Here is a 24,239-nt window from a genome sequence, read left to right on the forward strand (position 1 = left end):
CGTCCGCATGTATCCCGTGCCACCCAACGTGCTCTAGAAGGTGTAAGTCAACTACCCTGGCCAGCAAGATCTCCGGATCTGTCCCCCATTGAGCATGTTTGGGACTGGATGAAGCGTCGTCTCACGCGGTCTGCACGTCCAGCACAAACGCTGGTCCAACTGAGGCGCCAGGTGGAAATGGCATGGCAAGCCGTTCCACAGGACTACATCCAGCATCTCTACGATCGTCTCCATGGGAGAATAGCAGCCTGCATTGCTGCGAAAGTTGAATATACACTGTAGTAGTGCCGACATTGTGCATGCTCTGTTGCCTGTGTCTATGTGCCTGTGGTTCTGTCAGTGTGATCATGTGATGTATCTGACCCCAGGAATGTGTCAATAAAGTTTCCCCTTCCTGGGACAATGAATTCACGGTGTTCTTATTTCAATTTCCAGGAGTGTAGTTCTAAAATGAAACAAACCAATTGCCTTGTAACAATAACCATATAATAATCAGAAATGAGGAACACTCGTTGCAAAATGGGAACGAATGTAGTACCTAGTCATTAAGAGTGTAAAAAATGGTCGAGAAAGGGAGAAAGAAACAAATAACCACAACAGAAGCAGCCAGTGTCTCGGAAGTAAGATTATATAAAAGTGGCGAAGAAAGAAGGATAAAATGTAATTATCACAATTATCTTCAACAAAAGAATATTATGACTGCCATCATGTGCCTGTAAGTCAGGCTACAATTCCTGAAACATTACAAATGAAACACATATTCGTCATTTTGGGATCAGCAAGACAGACGAAATGTAAGGCATTAGAAATGTGAAGTTACAGAACCACGTCAATGTTAATATTATTAATGGAATATTTAAAATTATCATATTTTCATCAACACTGCACATCTTACTATTACATTAATAAGTAAGCTTCAGGTTTCGATAATGTATTATGATTTCTTACAATATTTAAATCTAGAGAGAAAGGGGTACGCTGTTGCTGTTGTTATTCCTGTGTCCTTGTTATTGTTGTAGGAAGAAATAGCGAAGTTGCGAGCAGTTGATTGGTGATTTGCGCTTAAATGTCGATAGGGCAGAAGGGTTTATCAAAGTCAGTGGGGGCTTAAGGTAGACAATGTGAACGTCGGGCTTCTCCTGGGACGAGAAATCTAAGGTGCTAGCATCAGTCTCACAATAAAGGAAATGTACGCTCTGGGAGACACCTGAAAGTAATAGCACAGTTAACAACGTGAGTGCAAGTCCACTGTAGAACAATTATAAATTATTCGGAGAGACAGTCAACAGGTGCAGTTACCAATATCAAGAACGAATGTCATTTCACAAAAGCGTTCACGGTGGATATTGTGCAAACTGAATCCTCGCATATAGAGATTTGCCTTGAGATCAATTCGCATTATGACATGCTTTTATGGTCTGTTGTAACGATATAAAATAAGATATACAATCACATATCCCCATTGACATAGGCTGCCTGTTAAGAACTGAATTTTATGTCATTCTAAACATGTTGCGAGCATTTGTTATCTCCCGGAGAAATTTTGCACGGCACTTGGGTTGGAGCATGGTGAATATTATTGCTACAGCCTATATTGATGTAAGATCAAAACGTGTCGCTTTTTCAATACAAGGCACTACTAAAATGTCATGCGAACATTTGGAAGAAGCTGTATCGATTACTACCTAGTCCAACATCGGCTGCACACAACATCTTCGCCGGCCGGTGTGGCCGAGCGGTTCTAGGCTACGGTCGTAGGTTCGAATCCTGCCTCGGACATGGATATGTGTGATGTCCTTAGGTTAGTTAGGTTTAAGTAGTTCTAAGTTCTAGGGGACTGATGACCTCAGATGTTAAGCCCCATAGTGCTCAGAGTCATTTGAACCACAACATCTTCAGCTCTATTGTCGGGTTTGTCTTTGAGTTATTTCTTCCTGCGGAGTTTCATCAAGAGCAACATTCGCATGTTCCCGATTGAAAAGACAATGCCAGACTTGAAAAGACATAGTGTCTCAGATAATGAGAACTTAAGAGGGTTGGACATGAATTAGACTACCTACACAGGATGTCTGTCTTATTAAACATGGGTTTCATGTTGAGACAGTGTAAGATATGTCGAATTTAGAATTCCCGTTATTAAGATACCCGTGATATTACGCATTTATGTAGTCTCAGAGAGGGTATAGCCTTACGAATTCGTCCAATAGTTTGGAGTCACGCTAAGTTAAGAGAACAGTAATATCTGAATAGAAAGAATATTATAATAGGTGGGGCAAATATTTTACCAGCTGAAGAAGCTTGCTGTGAGACTTGCTGAAACATCTATATAACAGGCGTGGCTATAAAATAAGGGGACTACTGCTGTAGAACATTTCATTTCAAAACCATGTATATTCAGTTATTGTCTCCCTCAACATACTTCGTTACTCTGTCCCCAGAACGCTCCATGCGAATTTTCCATTGATGGAGACAGAACCAGAAGTCTTCCTTCGTGAGCTCCTTGATGATGCGTACCGATTTTTCTTTTACTGCTTCAACAGACTGAAATCTGGTTCCTTTTAATGCACATTTGACCTTGGAGAACAGACAAAAGTCACGTGTTGCTACGCCAGACGAGCAATGTGGGTGTTCTAACACTGCCATACTGTACTTCGCTAGGAACCTCTTAACAGACAACACTGCATGAGTCGGTACGTTGTCTTGAAGCGGAGTCCATGTCTTGTTCTTCCACAATTCATGTCCCTTTTTTTCTTATTTTCACATGGAGTTGAGAAAGAACCTTAAGGTAATAATGTTGATTCATAGTCTAACGTTCAGGAACCCACTGAATGTACAAAGTTCCATGAATATCGAAGGAAAAAACAAAAAAAGGTATCACCGTTGCTTTGAATCTTGATTTGCTCATTCAAGCTTTTTTCGTTATCGGTGAAGTCGGGCCCTTCCAGTGCATGGACTGGCGCTTAGTTTTTGGATCATAAGTGAGACACCAAGAATCATATTTCAGTAACAGGATGATTCTCAGTGGTACTGAAAGTGTCAGTACAAACATTTTCACGAGCTTCTTTTTGGGCGATCGTGGGAATTTTCGGCACCAGTTTCACACAGACATTTCTCACCTTAAACTGGTTATGTAAATTTGCATTACGCATTCTTTGTCAATTGCGACAGTTTCAAAGGAGCGATTTAATACTCAACCGACTGTCAAAAAGAGTCAGATTACCTACTTTTTCGAAATTTCCACCCGTTTTTGAAGGTGATGGGCGTCTCGGGGATAAATCATATTCAGCGACTTCTCGGCCACGGTGGGAACGCGTGAATCACTCAAAAATACGCGTACGTGATAAACCGTACACTTCTCTTAGTAAAAGATAGGTTTCAGTAGCATTTTTTCCAATTTTTACGTGAAATTTCAGGACAATTCTTTGATCTGTTATCACACTTCTCATTTTTTTCCGGTAAGACAAAATAAGGCTCTTACACAATCGAAGGCCATGGACAAACTGATTTCTCTACATACACCAGAGATTCCACATTCGACTGTGAAGGCTTCACCCATCACAGTTACTGGTCGTTCATCTTTGACGCATCGCACTTACTCTCTGACAGCATGAGTTCGCTTATTTCATACCACATCTCACAGATACTCCGGAAGCCACTGTGTAGTGACCGATACATGGTAGTAATATCAGCGACTTTCCTTCCTATTCCATTTGCATACTCAGCGAGGAAGAAATGTATGTCTGTGTACCTCTGCACGTGTCCGACAACTTACACGCTATTCTCATGATTTCCACCCGTGATATACGATGGTGATAACAGAATTATCGGACGTCTTCCTCGAATACTAATTCTTTATATTTAACCAACAGAGATTCACGAGAACAACATTGCCTTTCTTGCAGAGATTTCCATTTAAGTTCCCCGAGCAGCTCTGTTACCCTTTCGAATAGACTACACCGCTCGCCTTTGTAATCGTTTAATGTCTGCTGTCATAACCACGTACTCTAGAGAATTTATCGCATTAGCTGATGTTACTTCCACTTCCGTTGAACATCTGTTATCCAATAAAAAATAAATTTGCACAGTCAAAAATTCATGAAAGCAGTCGCATGCTTGCGTAGACACCCCGTAGGATTGCATCTTTGTTATTAGTCGAAGATGCGATTACTGTGCCAAACGCCTTTCAGAAAGACTTCAATCTACCTGTTCCCTTGCACCTACTGTTTGCAGAATATCATGAATGACTATACCAAGCTGTGTTTTGCATACGAGGTTTCTCTTGAAGCCGCGCTGATTCTAAGAAAGAAGTTTCCGTTTCTCCAGGAATGTCATGATATTAGAACCTGCTGTACGTTACACGATCATGTAACGTGTGTGATATTAGTTTGTAATTCGAGGATCCGTTCTTTTACTTTTTTGTTAAATTTTAGTGACCTTTGATTATCCCCAGTCACGCAAGAATATTTTCTCGGCCCAAGAGATCCAATTTGGTTGATAGTGAAACTGCGAACTGTTACGATTTGTAACATAGCTTAAATTATTGGGTTAGTAAGCTTTTAAATCATTCTGTATTCCAGTGCGAGGCAGTAATGACGTAAGGACTTACCTTAGAAGATAGGCTGAAGGAAGACATACCTACATTTATAGCATTTATAAATTTAGAGAAAGCGTTTGACAATACTGAATTTATTATATTCATGGAAATTATGAAGATAGCAGGAATAAAATAGAGGGAGCGAAAGGCTCTCTGTAGCTTGTACAGAGACAAGACTTAAGCAAAAGGAGCCACAGGACTTGAAAAGGAAGCAACAACTGAGAAGGTCGTAAGATAAGTACGTGTAGCCTATCCTCGCTGTTATTCAATCTGCATACGGAAGAAGCGGAAAGGGAAAACAAGGTGAAGCTTAAAAAGCAAATTATAACTTAGAGGTAATGATTAATAACTTTGAAGTTTGCCTATGACGTTGTAATTCCTTCAGAGACGGCAGATGACTAAGGAGATCAGCTGAACAAGTTTATAGTGTCTTTAAAAAGGTTGTTAGATGAGTACCGATAAAACTAAAAGTAAGGTTGTCAGATTAAATCAGAGGGTACCAATTTAGATTAGTAAATGGAATAATAAAAGTAGTAAGCTCTAAATGAATTTTGCTATTTGGGAATAAATGAATTTCTAAAAAAAAAAATTAATTTTAATATCGAATGTAAATTTAAGTGTTACGAAGTCTTTTCTGAGAATGTTTGTATGGAATGTAACCCTGTACAGTAGCGAAATGTTGTCGCTAAAGTTAAGGCAAGAAGCGAAAAGAAACTTTTATCATAAAACAGCACTCTGAAGATAAATGGCTAGATCGAATAGCTCTTGAGAAGGTACGAATAGAATTGGAAAAAAATGTGTGGCACAAGTAAACTAAACGAAGGGATCGGATGATGCTACACGTTCTGAGGCATCAGTCTGGTAGTGGAAGGAAGTCGAGAGGAATATACGATGCTAGCTTTCGTCTTTGACTAGCGATGTAATGGTAATGATTGCTTGACGTCACTTCTTATCGCACTCGTGAGTTGCATTACTTTCTAGCGCTGTTTGTGTCATATTTTCGTTGGTTTCGAGAGAAATTAAATGTTTAATGTCTGCTGTGTTTGAGGAACACTATCTCCTCTGTTTCGGAGGCAATTATAATATTCTGTCGATTTAACATTCTTCTTTATGATAATTTTTCCTTCTTTCAGCTGTTTATCCTGTTCCCAGACACTGGTGTAGGGCTTTTCTTACGGAATTCGATTTGCGTTTTTTTTCCGGTAAACAGTTAAAGTTCTTGTGTGACAAGCTTTTCAACTTCCTACTAATACCCACAAATTTGCGTTATCGTGTGTCGTAAATTCCACTTGAATTTCAAAGCTAACTTATATTTTCCAATACTGGCCCCTATTTATTTACGATAAATAATTTCTTAGTTGTTACTGTGTGTCGTTATGCTGCAGAGCTGCAGAGCTCCCTTTTACGGTACTCGATTCGTTTTCTTGCAAACAAATGTTTCCCTAATTAACATGTGATTCATCATACATGCCATAATTCGAAATATTTTTTCCCAATGGAGTAAATTCACGTTATCAAGGGGTGTTCTGTTTATTTTTCAAAATATTTCAATGGTATGTCATTGCCGTCGCCATGTTGTTTATATCGGTTTCCGCTTGTTTACTACATAACTGCTGAAAACCAACTACTAGTACTGTAAACCACTCTTTATCAATAGGAAGAAGTGTGTGTGTGTGTGTGTGTGTGTGTGTGTGTGTGTGTGTGTGTGTGTGCGTGCAGGGGAAAGAGATGAAGAGGTTTACACAAGTTCTACTTGCATGGAGGCCTGCATCAACCGATCTTCGGACTGAACAGCACAACAACAAACTGTAGGAATATGTGCGAAGTGTAAAAAGGCACAGTACAAAAAAATGGAGCGGAACCACAAAGCAGCTGAAATACTGAGGAGTGCAATATGAAAGATAAGCCGTGGACGGGAGTTGCCCATATTTGGTATTGCAGCGCAAGTTTCCTAGACAGCCTCAGAAACATTTGCGCCGTTCCCGGTACTAGCGCCAGTGGAGCAGCCGGCGGCCCGCTGTAAGTTTGGGTCTTCCAGTTTTCTCGGCTGCGCGCGGCCCCAGATAGTCGCTTCCCGGACGCAGATAGGGTGGCGTGCGCCGCCTTCCGGTCGCTGGCCGTTGACCCGGTTAGCGTACGTGCCCGCTGCACCGCACACCTTGGCCCTCCCCCAAAACAATGCGTACGTGACTCTGCACCCCGCAACCTATCTGCGTGGGAGCTGGGAGCTGCTGCCGACATACACGGCCCAGCTCGCCTCTAGGTAACGGCAACAGGCGCTGGCGCCTCTGCTCCGTCTTACTTGTTCCCCTTGCTCTAGTTGACAGATCGCCAACAACCGAGCACTATTTCTTTCTCGTTTGTTTCCTTCTTTGAGGTTTGTTAACTTCTATGTTCCTAGCAGGACGTTAAATATCATAGAGGATTGTTCCGCATACTCTGTCTTTGCTATACGACATATAGTGATACATGTTTCGCGAATTATGTTTTACGAATTCAACAAGTAGTTAATTGGTTTAGGCACGGTGGTTTGGGTCAGTATCTACATCAACATAGATACACCGCAGGCCACCAAACGGCGCATGGCGGAGGGTACCCTGCACCCCTACTAGTCATTTCCTTTCCTGCTCCACCCGAAGCGAGGAACGACTGTCTAAATGCCTCTCTATAACCATTAATTCCTCGTCTCTTATCTTCGCAGTCCTCACGCCCAGTATACACCGATCAGCCAGAATATTATGACCGCCTAACTAATGGTCAGTATGTCCACCTTTGGCACGGATAACAGCGGCGACGCGCCGTGAAATGCAAGCAATAAGGCCCTGGTATGTCGCCGGAGGCAGCTGGTACCACATCTGCCGGCACAAGTTAACGTCGATATGCAGCAGTATTTTGGAATAAATATTGTGTTCGTCCGCAGCTCGTGGTCGTGCGGTAACGTTCTCGCTTCCCGCGCCCGGGTTCCCGGGTTCGATTCCCGGCGGGGGCAGGGATTTTCTCTGCTTCGTGATGACTGGGTGTTGTGTGATGTCCTTAGGTTAGTTAGGTTTAAGTAGTTCTAAGTTCTAGGGGACTGATGACCATAGATGTTAAGTCCCATAGTGCTCAAAGCCATTTGAACCATTTTTTATATTGTATTCAAACATTATGAATTACCTCGAAGAAAACTGTCTATTGACACACAGTCAGCATGGGTTTAGAAAACATCGTCCCTGTGAAACACAACTAGTTCTTTATTCGCGTGTAGTGTTGAGTGCTATTGACAAGGGATTTCAGATTGATTCCGTGTTTCTGGATTTCCGGAAGGCTTTTGACACTGTACTACACAAGCGGCTCGTAGGAACATTCCGGGCTTATGGAATATCGTCTCAGTTATGGGTATGGATTTGTGATCTCCTGTCAGAGAGGTCACAGTTCGTAGTAATTGAATAAAACAGAAGTGACGTCTGACGTTCACCAAGGTACTGTTATAGGCCCTTTGCTGTTCCTTATCTATATAAACGAGTTGGGAGACAATCTGAGCAGCCGTCTTCGGTTGTTTGCAGATGACGCTGTCGTTTATCGACTAATAAGGTCATCAGAAAATCGAAAGAAATTCCAAAACGATTTAGAAACGATATCTGAATGGTGCGAATATTGGCAGTTGACCCTAAATAACGAAAAGTGTGAGGTCATCCAGATGAGTGCTAAAAGGAACTCGTTAAACTTCGGTTACAGGCTAAATCAGTCTAATCTAAAAGCCGTAAATTTAACTAAATACCTAGGTATTACAATTACGAACATCTTAAATTGGAAGGAACACATAGAAAATGTTGTGGAGAAGGCTAACCAAAGACTGCGTTTTATTGGCAGGACACGTAGAAAATGTAACGGACCACTAGGGAGACTGCCTACACTACGTTTGTCCTTCCTCTTTTAGAATACTGTTGCGCGGTGTGAGACCCTTACCAGATAGGACTGACGGAGTACATCGAAAAAGTTCAAAGAAAGGCAGCGTTTTGTATTATCGCGAAATATGGGGGAGAGTGTCACAGAAATTATACAGGATTTGGGTTGGAAATGATTAAAAGAAAGGCGTTTTTCGTTGCGACGGAATCTTCACACGAAATTCCAATCACCAACTTTCTCCTCCGAATGTGAAAATATTTTGTGACACCGACCTACATAGGGAGGAACGATCACCACGATAAAATAAGGGAAATCAGAGCTCGTACGGAAAGCTATAGGTGTTCTTTCTTTCTGCGTGCTATACGAGATGGGAATAATACAGAATTGTGAAGGTGGTTCGATGAACCCTCTTCCAGGCACTTAAATGTGATTTGCAGAGTATCCATTTAGATGTAGAAGTTACTTAATTTCCGTAAGCTCCGGGGAGGGGGCCATGAACTCTGACGCCACGTTCAGTCGGATACCAGACGTGTTCCATTGTGTTCAGCACGTCAATTGGAACTCGCCACTGCATTCGTCGAACCACTCTGTCACACTTCTTCCCTTGTGACATGGCGTGTTATCTTCCTGAAAAATGTTGCTGCCTTCGGGGAACATGATCGTCATGAAGGGGTGTACGTGGTCTGCAAGCAATGTACGATACTCCTTGGCCGTCATGGTGCCTTGCACGCGCTCCTCTGGACACATGGATGCCCACGTGAATGTTCCCCAGAGCATAATGGAGGCGCCGCTAGACTGTTTCCTTCCGTAGCAGAGGCGACAAGAAGCTGTTGCCCTGGAAGACAACGGATTCGTGTCCTCCCAGCGGCATGAGGAAGGAGATATCAGGGTTCGTCAGACCATGCACAAACGTCCAGTGCCAATGGTCACTTGCTCATTTCAGTTGTACTTGCCGACGTCCTGGTGCTAACTTTGGCTCACGCATGGGTCGTCGGCTGTGCAAGCCCATCGTTGAGAGTGTCCGGTGCACTGTGGGTTCAGACGCACTTGTATTCTGCCCAGAGTTAAAGTCTGACGTGTTATGGGCTACCAGATATATCTGATGAGAACACATAAACATTCAATGAGTCACAGTTTAGTGTACTACTGTTTGAAGCAATATATAATTTGGCTGTCAGTGGATGAAATCCTGTGAACAAAGATATAAAAGCAAAGACTGGCTATCAAGTAGCATTAGAAACCGAGAATGGCAAACAAACACAGTGGTAAAGTGAAGTTTACACAGGCTGAGTGGGATGATCTATGTCGTGTGACGCTGTACATCGATGCTCAGATGACAACAGAGTATGACCCATCTCATTCTCCACCTCTAGACATCGCCCTACTAGGCCTTAAGGTTTTCATATAGAGATCTATTGGATTGAAAGACTCCAGGTAGGATCTGGAGACTCCTCCACTTACCTACATCGTGCAAGTGTTAGAAACTTATGTGATAGAGGGACTGTGCTATCACTTGTGTTAGACATACTGAGTTGATGGCAGCCATATGTTAGAGTTGTATTCAATGATGTGTGTTTTCTGCATTAGCACAGTGTACATATGAACCACTTAGAGCAGTGTATATATTCATGCATCCACACAGTACCTAAGTGTGCACCTGTTGCTCCTATAAGTATTAAATCCATACACGTTGAATTTACAAATGGAATGCCGAACTATCTTGTTGATCCCATTGGCCTGAACGCTCTAAAAGCTGAATTTTAGAGCATATAAAAACAGTTTTTTGGAAAATATTGTATCAGTGAAAGATAAATTACTGCACCAGATGTATGATGTACAACATCACTTTCTTTTATTTTCTCATTCAAATGTAAGATAAAGATACGAAAGATAATGAAAGAAATGAAACTGCACATGCAATACACGCAGTACATCACCAACTCCAGGACCTGTGTGTATCCCTTTTAAGGCAGTGTGACATCATTTGCACTGTCATCAGGTTTAATATTATACATAAAAAATACTACGATCGACAGCATGGAATGAACTACTCAGTAGATTGTTGATTTATAAAGGTTGACATGCAAACTAAATAGCAGTGTTTGTGAGATTACCCCACGTGACATCAGCAGTCACTGAAAAAGCATCTCTAGCGCTACCTTATCAGCACCTGAAACCTGAGAGCATGTGAAGAAGAAGAACTTCTTATTACTAACGTCTCGAAATAAATGGATATGGAGACCAAAGAAATAATTTTGATTAGGTGGAGGTCAGTTGAGGGCCTGCAATCAACCTGTCTGCACCTTAGATACACTGCACATACACCTGGACCTATGGTCTGAGGTGCGATTTCATACGATAGTGGGCGCACTCAAAGGTTATGTCATGCACCCAGACTACAACTTTGTGCGTAAATATGGTGATTCGACCTATTGTGCTCTCATTCATGAAAAACATTCAAGGGAACGTTTTCCAGCAGGATAACGCTCGCCCACATACCGCTGTTGTAACACAACGTGCTCTACAGCGTGTCGACACGTTGCTTAGGTCATCGGTTCCTAGACTTGCACACAAGCTGACTTATGCTAAGAGCAACACACACACCCAAGCCCGAGGGAGGACTCGAACCTCCGGCGGGAGGAGCCTCTCAGCCCGTGGCATGACGCCTCAAACCGCGCGGCCACTGCGCGCGGCTCGACACGTTGCCTTGACACACTCATCACCAGGTCTGTCTCCAGTCAAGCACACACGGGACGCCATCAGACGACAACTCCAGTGTCATCCATAAACAGCATTAAGCGTTTGTACATTGACTGACCACCTGCAACAGGCACAAACTGAAATTCAGTACCTGTACAACACAATGCATGTTTGTTTGGATGCTTACATTTAACTTTCTGGCCGTCACACCAGTTATTATTGCACCATCGTGTCACGTTTCCAATGGCTTATCTCGCATGCACATTAACCTGTGATCTTGCAAAGTTAATCACTTAAATATGTTACCTAGAAAAATGTATTCGTGTAATTTCGTGACATTTTTTCCACCAGTGTATATATGGAAACAGAATCATTACCAAACTAGTTAAGCTAGAGTGACTGTGCATTTTAAGAAAAACACATACCTTGAGAAAAATGATTTTATTGGATCACTCTATACCCATCGCAGCAGGGTTTAACAAACACTTACGTGAAAAAATATTTCATTACTTAGCATATTTGTTCACAATTAATAAAGTCTAAAATATGCACAGTATATAAAAATGTACGTGACAGTCAATTTATGTAATGCAGAAAAGATGGCAGAGTTCCCACTTTGTTCAACTACCCAAAATATAACATATAGTCACATGGTGTTTCATGGATGTTTTAATATCATCTATATAATTTCTAACCTTCGCAAGAAGACCTAACAAACACATGTTCAACCCATGGAAATACGCTTCCTTCCTGGCCCTCACCACGATGGAATCTCCCCCAAAACTGTCAGGTAACATATTTCATTTTGTTATACTTACCCCTTTGATCAATCTCACAGACAATATTCAGTGAAGGCCTAGCTATTTGCTTCTCATTTTATTAGAGCGAGAGTCTCGTGCTTCTTTTTTTCTACAGAGCAGAAAGCTCTTGCTTGTTGTCTAGGATGATATAGCGAGTATATTTAAAGGATCGGGGAGCGTCATGAAGGTGTCTGAGCTAAAATCCTTTATATTTATTTCAGGGTACATGGGCTTGGTAGTTTCCACCAACAGATCGACTGTGTTATCTTGTGGTAATTTTGAGATACCTCATACAGAGTATAGTTCTATAGTAGATATTGAACCTGATTGCCAGGAACACATCACAAGTCATCTATATCAACTTCAGTTCCAAGAATGTGGCGCCGTCAGCCTGTTCAAATGGTTCAAATGGCTCTGAGTACTATGGGACTTAACTTCTAAGGTCATCAGTCCCCTAGAACTTAGAACTACGTAAACCTAACTAACCTAAGGACATCACACACATCCATGCCCGAGGCAGGTTTCGAACCTGCAACCATAGCGGCCTCGCGGTTCCAGACTGTAGCGCCTAGAACCGCTCGGCCCCTTCGGCCGGCTCGTCAGCCTAGCTTAGTATTTGTAGCCATCAAATGTCTTCTTTTTATGTATGTGGTAAACACTGGATGACCATTATTCTTACTGGATGACACCACTTTTGGTCACGTAGGTTCGAAAAGGGGATCGCTACTCTTGCAACTACCTGATATACATGTGCTTGACACAGTGCCTCCTTTGGACGCCTGTATCATTACTAGCGTGATAGGTAGACTTCTCCTTTGCATCACTGGAATTACTGTCACTAGGCATTTCCAAATTGTTGTGACACATTTGGCAGTCATTGTAACTGATGCTGCCGATTCCTGTCTCCTAAATGTTTGCTTAAAGCCGACCCCTGTGAGCCACCGAGTTCTTCAAGTGACTTGCGAGTGAAAATCTTCAACATCAACGACAGAACTTTGGAGATCGACACATAGAGCCGAAGGCCGCCAGCGTCCACAGGTCGAAGGTTGCCCAGTGACGTAACAGCTGCCACCCAACGCTTCACTGTGGTGGCGAAACCACAGGTCTAGTGCATACTGGCTCTCTTCTGCTGATGAGGCTGCTGCTCGGCCGTACCAGCTGTGGCACAGCGCTTTGCACACATGAAAAGAATTGCCAAGGCTCTCCATGTTCTGGAATAGCACCCCAGCATTGATCGTAAATAGGAGATCCAGTCTGAAACTCAGGTGCAGGTACTTGAACAAATGAAATGATACAGTTTTTGAGACTTTGCTGGTATGATACAGATCTCATTTTATGTGTAGAGATTGAAGTGGCGAGTGAAAATTTGTACCAAGGTCGGGAATCGAACACAGGTCTCCTGCTCACTAGGCAGGTGCGCTAGCCACTAAGCGAAAAAAACTTCAATTTTGATTGTGTGACAGCGGTTTGACTGGCCCAAATCATTTAAAATCAATGGCGGTATGTTTTATTTTTTTATTTTTATTGTTATCTTTTTTTTTAAGGGTGCTGCTGATTTCTTTCTCCATACTTCGCCAATCTAAGCATGTGTTCCATCTCAAATGGCCGTGTCGTCGGTTAAAAGTTAAACAGTAATCTTCCTTATTTCCATCTTCCTCAACTTCTTTCCTCACATAGACGACTGTGACAGATACCAGTCGACCTCTGACACGGTGCCGGGTTACATACCGTACTGACCCGAAAATGAGCAGCATTTTATCAAAATTTCATTCTCTAAAAGGCAGGATGCAGCTTATATCCGCTAGCTTCTCTTTTTACAAACAGTTGGTGTACGAAAATTAAGCTCATTTTTAACAACACAACTAGCGTCTGTAGCTGAAACTGGCGACAAGACATTTTGTTATGCAACAGTGCAAACTTTTACCGGTGCTTTATTTTCATTGAGTTTGTATAAGTCTACCAGTATTGTTTCGTTAGCTTATACTTCAGTTTTAGTTGGATACTGGTAATAAAGTCTGATTTATGATGATATGAATGATCATTTAGAGCTAAAAGCGTCATCAGGCCAAGGAACGCGGCGTAGTTACATTGTAAGTTTCAGACTCACAGTTATGCGATATGCTAAAACCACTACCAACAGAGAGGCCAGAAGAAAGCGTGGACTGGACGAATCTAAAGTCGGTATATTGGGTTGCTTCAGAAGAAAGATGGAAGAAGGTTGTTTCAACGAGAAAGTCGTTCAGAGGACCGAAATGTGGTAATCATCCAGAACTTGAAGGTGAGGTTCTTTCCTATGTCCAAGATCAGAGAAAAAATAGGATGCTTATCTCAGGAGAAATTATCCAGCTGAAGGCCTTGCAAATCGGAAAAGTCTTAAGCGTACCACAACGACAATTACGTGTTAGTATGATTGGTGTCGTCGGTTTATGCAGAGAAATGGCCTTGCTTTTGGACGAAGTACTACACTAGCAAGGAGAATGCCAGCAGATTTAGAGGGGAAGCAGATCAACTTCCAGCGTTACGTCATTCAGTTGCGTATGTGACACTCATAGCCTTTTCATCAGACTGGCAATGCTCTCGGAGCGCCAATATTTTTTGACACGTAGCTAAATACGACAGTAAACATAAAAGGGGCAAACAATATCTCACTAAAAGAATACGGGAATGAAAAAATAGAATAACTGTGATGCTAGATGCCGCAGCCCATGTGGGGAAGCTATCTGCTTACGCCATTCTGAAGAGAAAATCCATGCCCAAAGAAAACTTTCCTATGGGCTTAGTTATTCGCTGGCAATAAAAGAGCTGGATGGCAACGCAACTGATGGTTGACTGGTTGTCTGCTATTTGGACTCGCAGACCTGAGGACTGATTGCTAAGAGAGCCACGCTAGCTTTGGTCGCTATTAGGATATATCTAACTGCTGAAGTAAAAGATTAACGTGCTGCACAAAAGTCAGATCTTGACGTAAAACCTAGAGGAATGGCTTCAAAACTAAAGGTACTACATGCTACATCTAGATCATACTCCGCAAGCCACCTAATGGTGTGTGGCAGAGGATACTTTTAGTACCACTATCTGATCCCTCCAACCCTGTTATACTCGCGAATAGTGCGTGGGAAGAATGATTGTCAGTAAGCCTCTGTATTGGCTCTACTTTCTCGAATTTTCTCCTCGTGGTCAATACGTGAGATGTATGTAAGAGGTCCGACTGCTCCTGAAAAGTGCTGTCCCGAAATTTCAATAGTAAATCTCTCTGTGATGCACAACACCTCTCTTGTAACGTCTGCCAGTGGAATTTGTTCAGCATCTCCGTAACGCTCTCTCGCCAGCTAAACGATCCCGTGACGAATCGCGCCGCTCCTAGTTGGATCTTCTCTATTTCCTCTATGAGTCCTATCTGATAGGGATCGCAGATAGATGAACAATACTCAAGAATCGGGCGACAAGAGCCTTATAAGCCACTTCCTTCGTGGATGAGTTACATTTCCTTAAGATTCTTCCGATGAATCTGGGTTTGGTGTTTGCTTTTCCCACTATCTGTTTTATATGGACATTCCACTAAAGGTCTCTCTGGATAGTTACGCCTAGATGTTTTACGGCAGACGCTGTCTCCAGAAGTTTGTCATTAATAGTTTAGCTGTATAGTAGTGGATTTCTTTTAGTATGTATGCGCAATATGTTCCATTTATTTACGTTCAGGGTCAACTGCCAGAGCCTGCACCATTCTTTAATTCTCTGCAAGTCGTTCTGCAAATTCTTTCTATCTTCTCGCGTTGATACTTTGGTATAGACATAACAAATCGTTCAGGGACAACCTTTGAAAAATGTGTTCAGTTTGGCACCCGGAAGAAGACTATGACCTCACACCGTCTGGTAAGATTAAGAAGTCGCTAGTCACCCTTTAGTGCCAGTGGATTCTTGCTTTATGGTCCTCAATATCACCAGAGTTCCTCATCAAGAAATTCAAGAAATTCTGCATTGGATGCGCTGGATGGCACTGAAGATGACGTACTGTTCGGAAGAGAATGAAGAAAATGACAGGAGTGAGAATGAGAGTGATGAAGTGAATACCGGTACTGATAGTGATGAGAGTAAATAAGACAAAGTATACTGCCAGTCTGTTGTGTCAAACAAATGAACAAATGTATATAGTACACACCATCGTCCTACACATCAAAAAAGTTTTGCATCACCCCAGTTCCCAGAACTCCTGAAGATAGACGTTGACTGTGGATATTGTAATACACACACAGTTCCTTAGAGTGTTCAGAGATGTCATAAAGCCTACCCAAAGACGTAAACAACCATGCATGAGCAGCGCCTATTAGACGGAGGGGGTCCGACAGCCGACAGTTCCAGTTATTCCACCAGGCAGGAAGTACACGGCTCGTGTTGTCTGTAGTTCAAACACCCCTAGACGGTCAACACCGCGGTTCGATCGCGTCCGCATTGTTACTTCGTGCCAGGAAGAGCTCTCAACAAGGGAAGCGTCCAGGCGTCTCGGAGTGAACCAAAGCGATGTTTTTCGGACACGGAAGCGATCCAGAAAGACAGGAACTGTCGATGACATGCCTGACTTAGGCCACCCAATGGCTCCTACTGCTGTGGATAACCGCTACCAACAGATTATGGCTCGGAGGAACCCTGACAGCAACGCCACCATGTTGAATAATGCTTTTCGTGCAGCCACAGGACGTCGTGTTACGACTCAAACTGTGCGCAATAGGCTTAACTATGCGCAGCTTCACTTCCGAGCCGGTCTTTGTGACCGCGCGGTTCTAGGCGCTGCAGTCAGGAACCGCGCTGCAGCTACGGTCACACGTTCGAATCCTGCCTTGGACATGGATGTGTGTGATGTCCTTATAAGTTAGGTTTAAGTCGTTCTAAGTCTAGGGGACTGATGACCTCAGACGTTAAGTCCCATAGTGCTTAGAGCCATTTGAACCATTTCACTCCCGACGTCCATGGCGAGGTCCATCTTTGCAACGACGACACCATGCGGCGCGGTACAGATGGGCAACAACAGGCCGAATGGACCACTCAGGATTTGCATCACAATCTCTTCACCGATGAGTGTCGCATATGCCTTCAACCAGACAACTGACAGAGACTTGTTTGGAGGCAAACCGGTCAGGCTGAACGCCTTAGACACACTGTCCAGCGAATGCAGCAAGGTGGAGGTTCCCTGCTGTTTTGAGGTGGCATTATTTGGGGCAGATGTACGACGCTGGTGGTCATGGAAGGCGCTGTAACGGCTGTAAGATACGTGAATGCCATCCTCCAACCGATAGTGCAACAACATCGGCAGCATATTGGCGAGGAATTCATTTTCATGGACGACAATTCGCGACCCCATGGTGCACATCGTGTGAGTCACTTCCTTCAGGATAACGACATCGCTCGACTGGAGTGGCTAGCATGTTCTCCAGACATGAACCCTATCGAACGTGTCTGGGATAGATGGAAAAGTGTAGTTTATGGACTACGTGGCCCACCAACCACTCTGAAGAATCTACGCCGAATCTCCGTTGAGGAGTGGGGCAATCTAGACCAACAGTGCCTTGATGAAGTTGTGGATAGTACGCCACGACGAGTACAGGCATGCATCAATGCAAGAGGGCGTGATTCTGGGTATCAGGTACCGGTGTGTACAGCAATCTGGACCACCACCTCTGAAGGTCCCGCTGTATAGTGATACAACATGCAATGTGTGCTTTTCATGAGCAATAAAATGGGCCGGAATGATGTTTATGTTGATCTCTATTCCAATTTCCTGTACAAGTTCCGAAACTCTCCGAACCGGGGTGATGCAAAACTTTTTTTTGATGTGTGTACAAATAAATTTTTGGTAATTTTTATCCTCTCGGCCAATGTGTAGCTCATTTTTGCGCAAAATCTTTTTTTTTCCTCGAAATTTAGGGGTCTGGCTTACACGAGGTGGTGGCTTATTTACGGGTCAGTATGGTAGCTCAAATGCCCTACGTTTCATTCACATAAAAGTTTTAATCCTTATTATAGAACGTGAAAATGATGAAAATAGCAAGATACTGAGTTCTTCACTTGAAGGAGGAGAACTTTTCTCATAATTAGTTGCCTGCAAAGTACTCGCCTGGTGTTTGTTCTCTCTCCGAAGGGGACGAGGGAAGTGGGTTTGAATTTATTTTCGCCGAGGCCCCCAGCTCTCCAGCTTGTGTGGCAGAAGGGGCACTGCTGTTTATTAAAGCAGCCAACGGTGGCGGTACGATGGCACATCTACCACGGGAGGGATGAACGTTGTGAGGCATTCGACATTCACGCATTGTGAAGCACCTATGTATTCGAGAGCACCACTAGTGAGATGGTGCTCGGCTTGTGATAAGTGGGTTCTAATCTTTGACACGACATAATCCTTGCCCTACAAAATTTGAACGGCTCAAGTTTAGGCAGTGAGGCATCCGCGAATGCGGAGAAGAGAAAGAATCAGAACACGCTGTCTACCAACGCCCATTACGTATCCCTTGTAGACAGAATATTCCATTTGCAGCCTATCTGTACATGGCTGCAAGAGACCCTGAAACATGGTCTATATTTACCACCTACCAGACAAAATCACAAACACAAGGAAATGTTTGCAAAAACAGACATAATGTCTTATGGGATAACAGCAATCAGTGATTTTTATAATGTTGCTTAAAATCCGTCTTGATTGCAAAAAAAAATTTTTTTAATTATTCATATGACCGGTTTCGGTTCATTCAGAACCATCTTCAGATCTGTAAAAATAATTATACTAATTTACCATTTCACGGAAGCAAATGTTTTTCATCCTATCTAATCAACATCAAATGTACCAGAACGTACCTGATATTTCAGTTACTGGAGTAACCCGTCCAAATCCAGCAACTTTCACATGCTACGTCACATAAAATTGGTTTGCAGCGTGCACGTCATTTATATTAATTACAGCACTATTACCGACAGGTGGCGTATGGTACATTTGTTACATTCCATTTGTACATACTGTATTCAGTAGATCTTTTTATATTAAAAATATTTGGCTAAAATATGTAGATGTCAAAGTTAAAATCTGTACTTGTCAGGTTTAAAAAACAGTAAAATTATCATTTTTATACGATCTAAAAACATAGGGCGATTTATATATCTATGGTGCTGGTGTGAACTTGTTTTCCTCTACGGTCTGCTTCCGTGGTACATCTGGCGCTTTGCGTTTCTAGAATCATACGACATTCATTGCATCCAAATACTTATACGATTGCAGTTAGAAATGATTTGCGACTCGCCTGTGTTGATGGAGAATATTACAATCCAAATAAATAATTACATAACTGTGTTATAACCAGGAATAACACAATAACCTCTTCAGTCTGGTTTATTAAATCACAAATCACTTTTTAACAATTATGTTAGCCAAGCGTCTACCCAGGCTCACACTCAGTAGTAATGCATAATTAAAGTTTGGTTATACCAATGTCCAAATGTGCATGGTGGGGTGCACGTCCGGTAATTATTCCCAAGTCCAGTGAAGTTCAGTCTCTCCAAGTGAAGTCGCAAGATTTCCGCCGAGGCAGCCAGGTAACCTCGAGTGGAGCGGCGAGTCATCTCCACAAGCAGCTGGAACACGGTGTACTGCACTTCCCGATGAGAACTGTCGTTTGCGGCGGCGGCCGGGTTTATATAAGGCTTGCTAGTTAATGGAGCCGTCGGCTGGGGTCGCTGTTTTCCAGGGAAAACCAATCGCAATGTTTCCTGGCGTAGCCAATTGCTGTGTGCTGACAAAAGCGCGCGCGCTAAGGCGGCCAGCGATGGTAGCCGCGAGCCGCCCGGAGAAGTGCGGCCAACGATGTATTTCTCGGCCACGTAAGGGAGCGTGCGCGTGAAGACGGCCAGCGATGGAAGCAGCGGGCCGCCCAGAGAAGTGCGGCCAGCGATGTATTTGGCGGCCGCGTACTGGAGCGCGTTGTTCGGTGTTTGTTAGAAGTGGTGTATACCGCATACTGGTTCCCCACGCACACAAAACTAGTGGGAGTCGTTAAGTTTTACAGGACACTGTATAATAGCTAATAACCAGCCATAAAAAGATTCTAGCCTCACCTCACATACATCTATTTCAAAGACTTTTCTACAAGGGTTGTTATATACTCTGAAGGTGTTCCCTCAGGCCATGAGATTATGTCAGCACACTGCAACTGTATTTAAGGGACATAGTACCGTGGTCTTGTCAGATGTCATTAAAAAAAAAAAATAAAACACCCTTTAATACAATGCAAATCAGATTAAAAGAGTGGGAGTGTGCACACCCTGTTGAAACACCTGAAGCTACTGTTACACAAAATTCATGTCTCAAAGCTGTATTGGGTTCTTGTATTGTAAATGACAAATACAATAGACTGTAGTACTTAGGAAATTCGAACCTACACACCTTCTATATTACGAAAACGGAAACATTGGAATGCAGCTACTGACACACTCATTGACAAAAATATGGCAGACAGGTTTCAAGTCGAAAAATAACATAATATTAGAAACCGACAAGACGACCTTCATACGTATAGGCGAGGTATAAACGGGCCAAGTGCATACGAGCAGCAGTGTGAGCAAAGCACACTGAATACAGAGAGCAACCAGTAGAATGTGGAGAGCGATACTAGCCAGACATATCAGCCAGAGTATGGTACACAGCAGTTTCACCATAGCGATGGTCAAGTCAAAATTTAATAAAAACGACACATTACATGTGTTTGAAGATCCATATACGACTGACTACCACAGTGATTGCGAATGTATTTCATTATGTGGAACACTGGGCCTGGTAATGGACACAAAAAAATCTGTAATATAAGAATACGAGGGCTATCGACTTACACACTGTATCTATATGGTGGCAATTGACTCTAAATAAGTTAAAGTGTCAGATCATCTACATGAGTATCGATAATGTGGAGGAACACAAACTAAAGACTACAGCGGAACGATGGGTGTTCATGAGGAGTGTGTTATAGGATGCTCTTGTTCGCTATACACATGAATGATCTCACGGAAAGGGTGAGCAAAAATTAGGGCTCGTACGGAAGCTTATAGACAGTCGTTTTTCCCTCTCTCTGTTAGCGAACAGAACAAGAAAGGAAATGACGTAGCGGTACCCTCCGCCATGCATCGTACAGTGGGTTGTAGATATAGATGCCTAAGGCGTATTAGAGGGACTGACTACACGGCGCCTGGTAATCCTCTGCTAGAGTACTGCTGTGCGGCGTCAGATAAGATTGATGGTACTGGAAGGAGAGAAGCTCGTATTATCATGATATAGGGGAGGGAGTCTCACGGATATGATAAGCGAGTCCGGGCGGTAATCATTAAAACAAAAGTGTACTTTAGAATGTTAAAATATTTTGAACCTATGACGAAAGGAATTTAATAATAATAAAAATAAGAGAAATTGGAAAGATTTAAGTGTTCATTTTTCCCCACGTGTTGTTCGGAAATTAGCCTGCCATGCTCTGAAATGTGAATTAAAGAGTAGTAATTTAGGTGTAGAAAAATGGGTTCTATTTAAGTAGTGTAATATGAACCTGTCAAGGAACGTTAAAATGGACCATAAACACAATTGACACGATAAGTGATTGAATTGCATTATCCAAAAAGCTCTGCTGATTTACAAAATTTACATGGGGATTGGAAAATTTAATACAGAGCTGGGTTGAAGTGAAAATACATTCCAGGATAACACAATAGCCAAAATTGCATGACAGATTCACTATCATTAAAATGCCTTCTGTCATTTACAATGAATTATCTGTGGAACTAAATAGACCAATGCGTCGTTACGCAAGGCAGAACGCTGGCTACGATTCTGGCGAACTTGTGGACAACTTCAAAAGCGTCACTGATATGGCAGTCAGCACGGATATTACAGGATGCGCAGTTATGACATGTGACCAACTTGCTGTGCGTTTTGTAGTCATCCATGTTGTTTCGAACATTTTATTGACAGTCCTCACTTGCATTTAAAGTTAAGAAATATGCAGTGACATCTAGAGCACATTTTCAGGGTCTTACACAAAGGCCAATAGGGAAATCGCTTAGAGGGAACATTCCGTAAAAATACATTCTTTAATTCTGCATCAGTGTGTCTACTTTCACAGGAATGAGCAAATACACCTGAGCCGCTTCGAAGAGAGAACAATCTTTGAATTTAAACCAACTATTATCGCTTCTGAAAAAAAAGTGTACCAGTAAGACTGTAGCTTTCATTAAATGAATGTGGTGCTTTTCGAATTTGCGTTTTGTTTGCACCGGTGACAGGTAAAGCAGGAATTCTGTTCTAGCACAGCAGGTGATGCAAGCGACAGTGAGTAAGATGGTTCTGTAATCTATTCTGTAACAAACGGACTTTGACACATGGATGGCATAGCTCTGAGAATAATTCGCGATTATGGCCAATTACTGCAAGGATGTATGAACACCTGAAGCAACAAGCTGACTGCGAAACTTTACACTGTGCGAGGAAATACGTGCTAGCAGTAGCATGAAGATGGAAGCGAGGAAAAACACATACACACAGAAACACACACACACACACACACACACACACACACACACACACACACACACAGGCGATCGATAGTAAAGCATATACACTGCATTATTGTTGTTACCTACAATAGTCATGTGATTGATGTGGTTGGTAGCCGGAGTCATCACAGCTGCATGCTCGCGATCTGAAACGTTTCTGCCACTATGCCCATCTTATAAGGTGGGGAGTGCTATCTTTACAGGATGTATACGATCATGTATTATTTCCAGGACACGTCTACGGAGACGTGAGTTGCAGCCGATTATTCCACAAAAAAATTATCTGCTGCCAGACATGTCCAGGCTGCTAGCTGTAATGGTGATCACCATATTGTGATCAGCTTCTGTGCTGTGGGTGTTGCCTGTGAGATCGCTTAACTGCCGGCCAGCACAGGGTTCACGTAACATTTCATTACCACAGTGCTTTATCTACAGATGAGAGGAGAGACAGAAACGCATGGGTTTTCATGCAGAACCATGTTTGAGATAATCTTTAAAAAAATCAGTACCAGACGTCCAGTAATAAAAACAATTTATTGCGGTCTGACGTTCTATCATACGTGGTACAATTTCTGGTCTGTTATTGTTGCTGTAAAGCATCTAGTATGTTACAAATAGATGTAAGCAACATTTTTGTTGTTGTTTGGGTCTTCAGTCCAAAGACTGATTCGATAGGGTTCTCCATGCTACACTATCCTGTGCAAGCCTCATCTCCAAGTAACTACTGCAACCTACATCTCTCTGCATCTGCTTACTGTATTCATCTCCTGGTCTCTCTTTACTATTATTATCCCCGATGCTTCCTTCTAGCACTAAACTGGTGATCCCTTGATGCCTCAGAATGTGTCCTAGCAACCGATCGCTTCTTTTAGTCAGCTTGTACTACAAATTTCTCTTCTCCCCTGTTCTATTCAGTACCTTCTCATTAGTTACGTGATCTACCCATCTAATCTTCTGCGTACTTCTATAGCATCACATTTCAAAAACTTCTATTCCCTTCTTGTCTAAACAGTTTATCGTCCATGTTTCACTTCCATACATGGCTACACTCCATACAAATACTTTGAGAAAGCACTTCCGGGCACTTAAATCTATATTCGATGTTAACAAATTTCTCTTCTACAGGAACGCTTTTCTTGCCATTGCCAGTCTACATTTTATATTCTCTCTGCTTCGACCATAATCACTTACTTTGCTTTTCGAACAGAAAAACTGGTGTCTCATTTCCTAATCTAATTCTATTAGCACCGCCTGATTTAATTCGACTTCATTCTATTATCCTCTTTTTACTTCTGCTGATGTTCATCTCATAACCTCCTTTCAAGATATTGTCCAATCCGTTCAACTGCTCTTCCAGATCATTTGCTGTCTCTGACAGAATTACAATGTAATCGGCATACCTCAAAGTTTTTATTTTTCCTCCTACTCCAAATTTTTCTTTTGTTTCCTTTACTGATTGCTCAGTATACAGATTGAATAACATCGGAGATGGGCTACAACCCTGTCTCATTCCTTTCTCAACCACTGTATCCCTCTCATGCCCCTCGACTCTTATAACTGCCATCTGGTTTCTGTACAAATTGTAAATAGCCTTCGCTCCCTGTATTTGACCCCTGACACCTTCAGAATTTGAAAGACAGTATTCCAGTCAACATTGTCAAAAGCTTTCTCTAAGTCTACAAATTCTA

Source organism: Schistocerca cancellata, chromosome 1 (genome assembly GCF_023864275.1).
Source record: "Schistocerca cancellata isolate TAMUIC-IGC-003103 chromosome 1, iqSchCanc2.1, whole genome shotgun sequence".
NCBI lineage: Eukaryota > Metazoa > Arthropoda > Insecta > Orthoptera > Acrididae > Schistocerca > Schistocerca cancellata.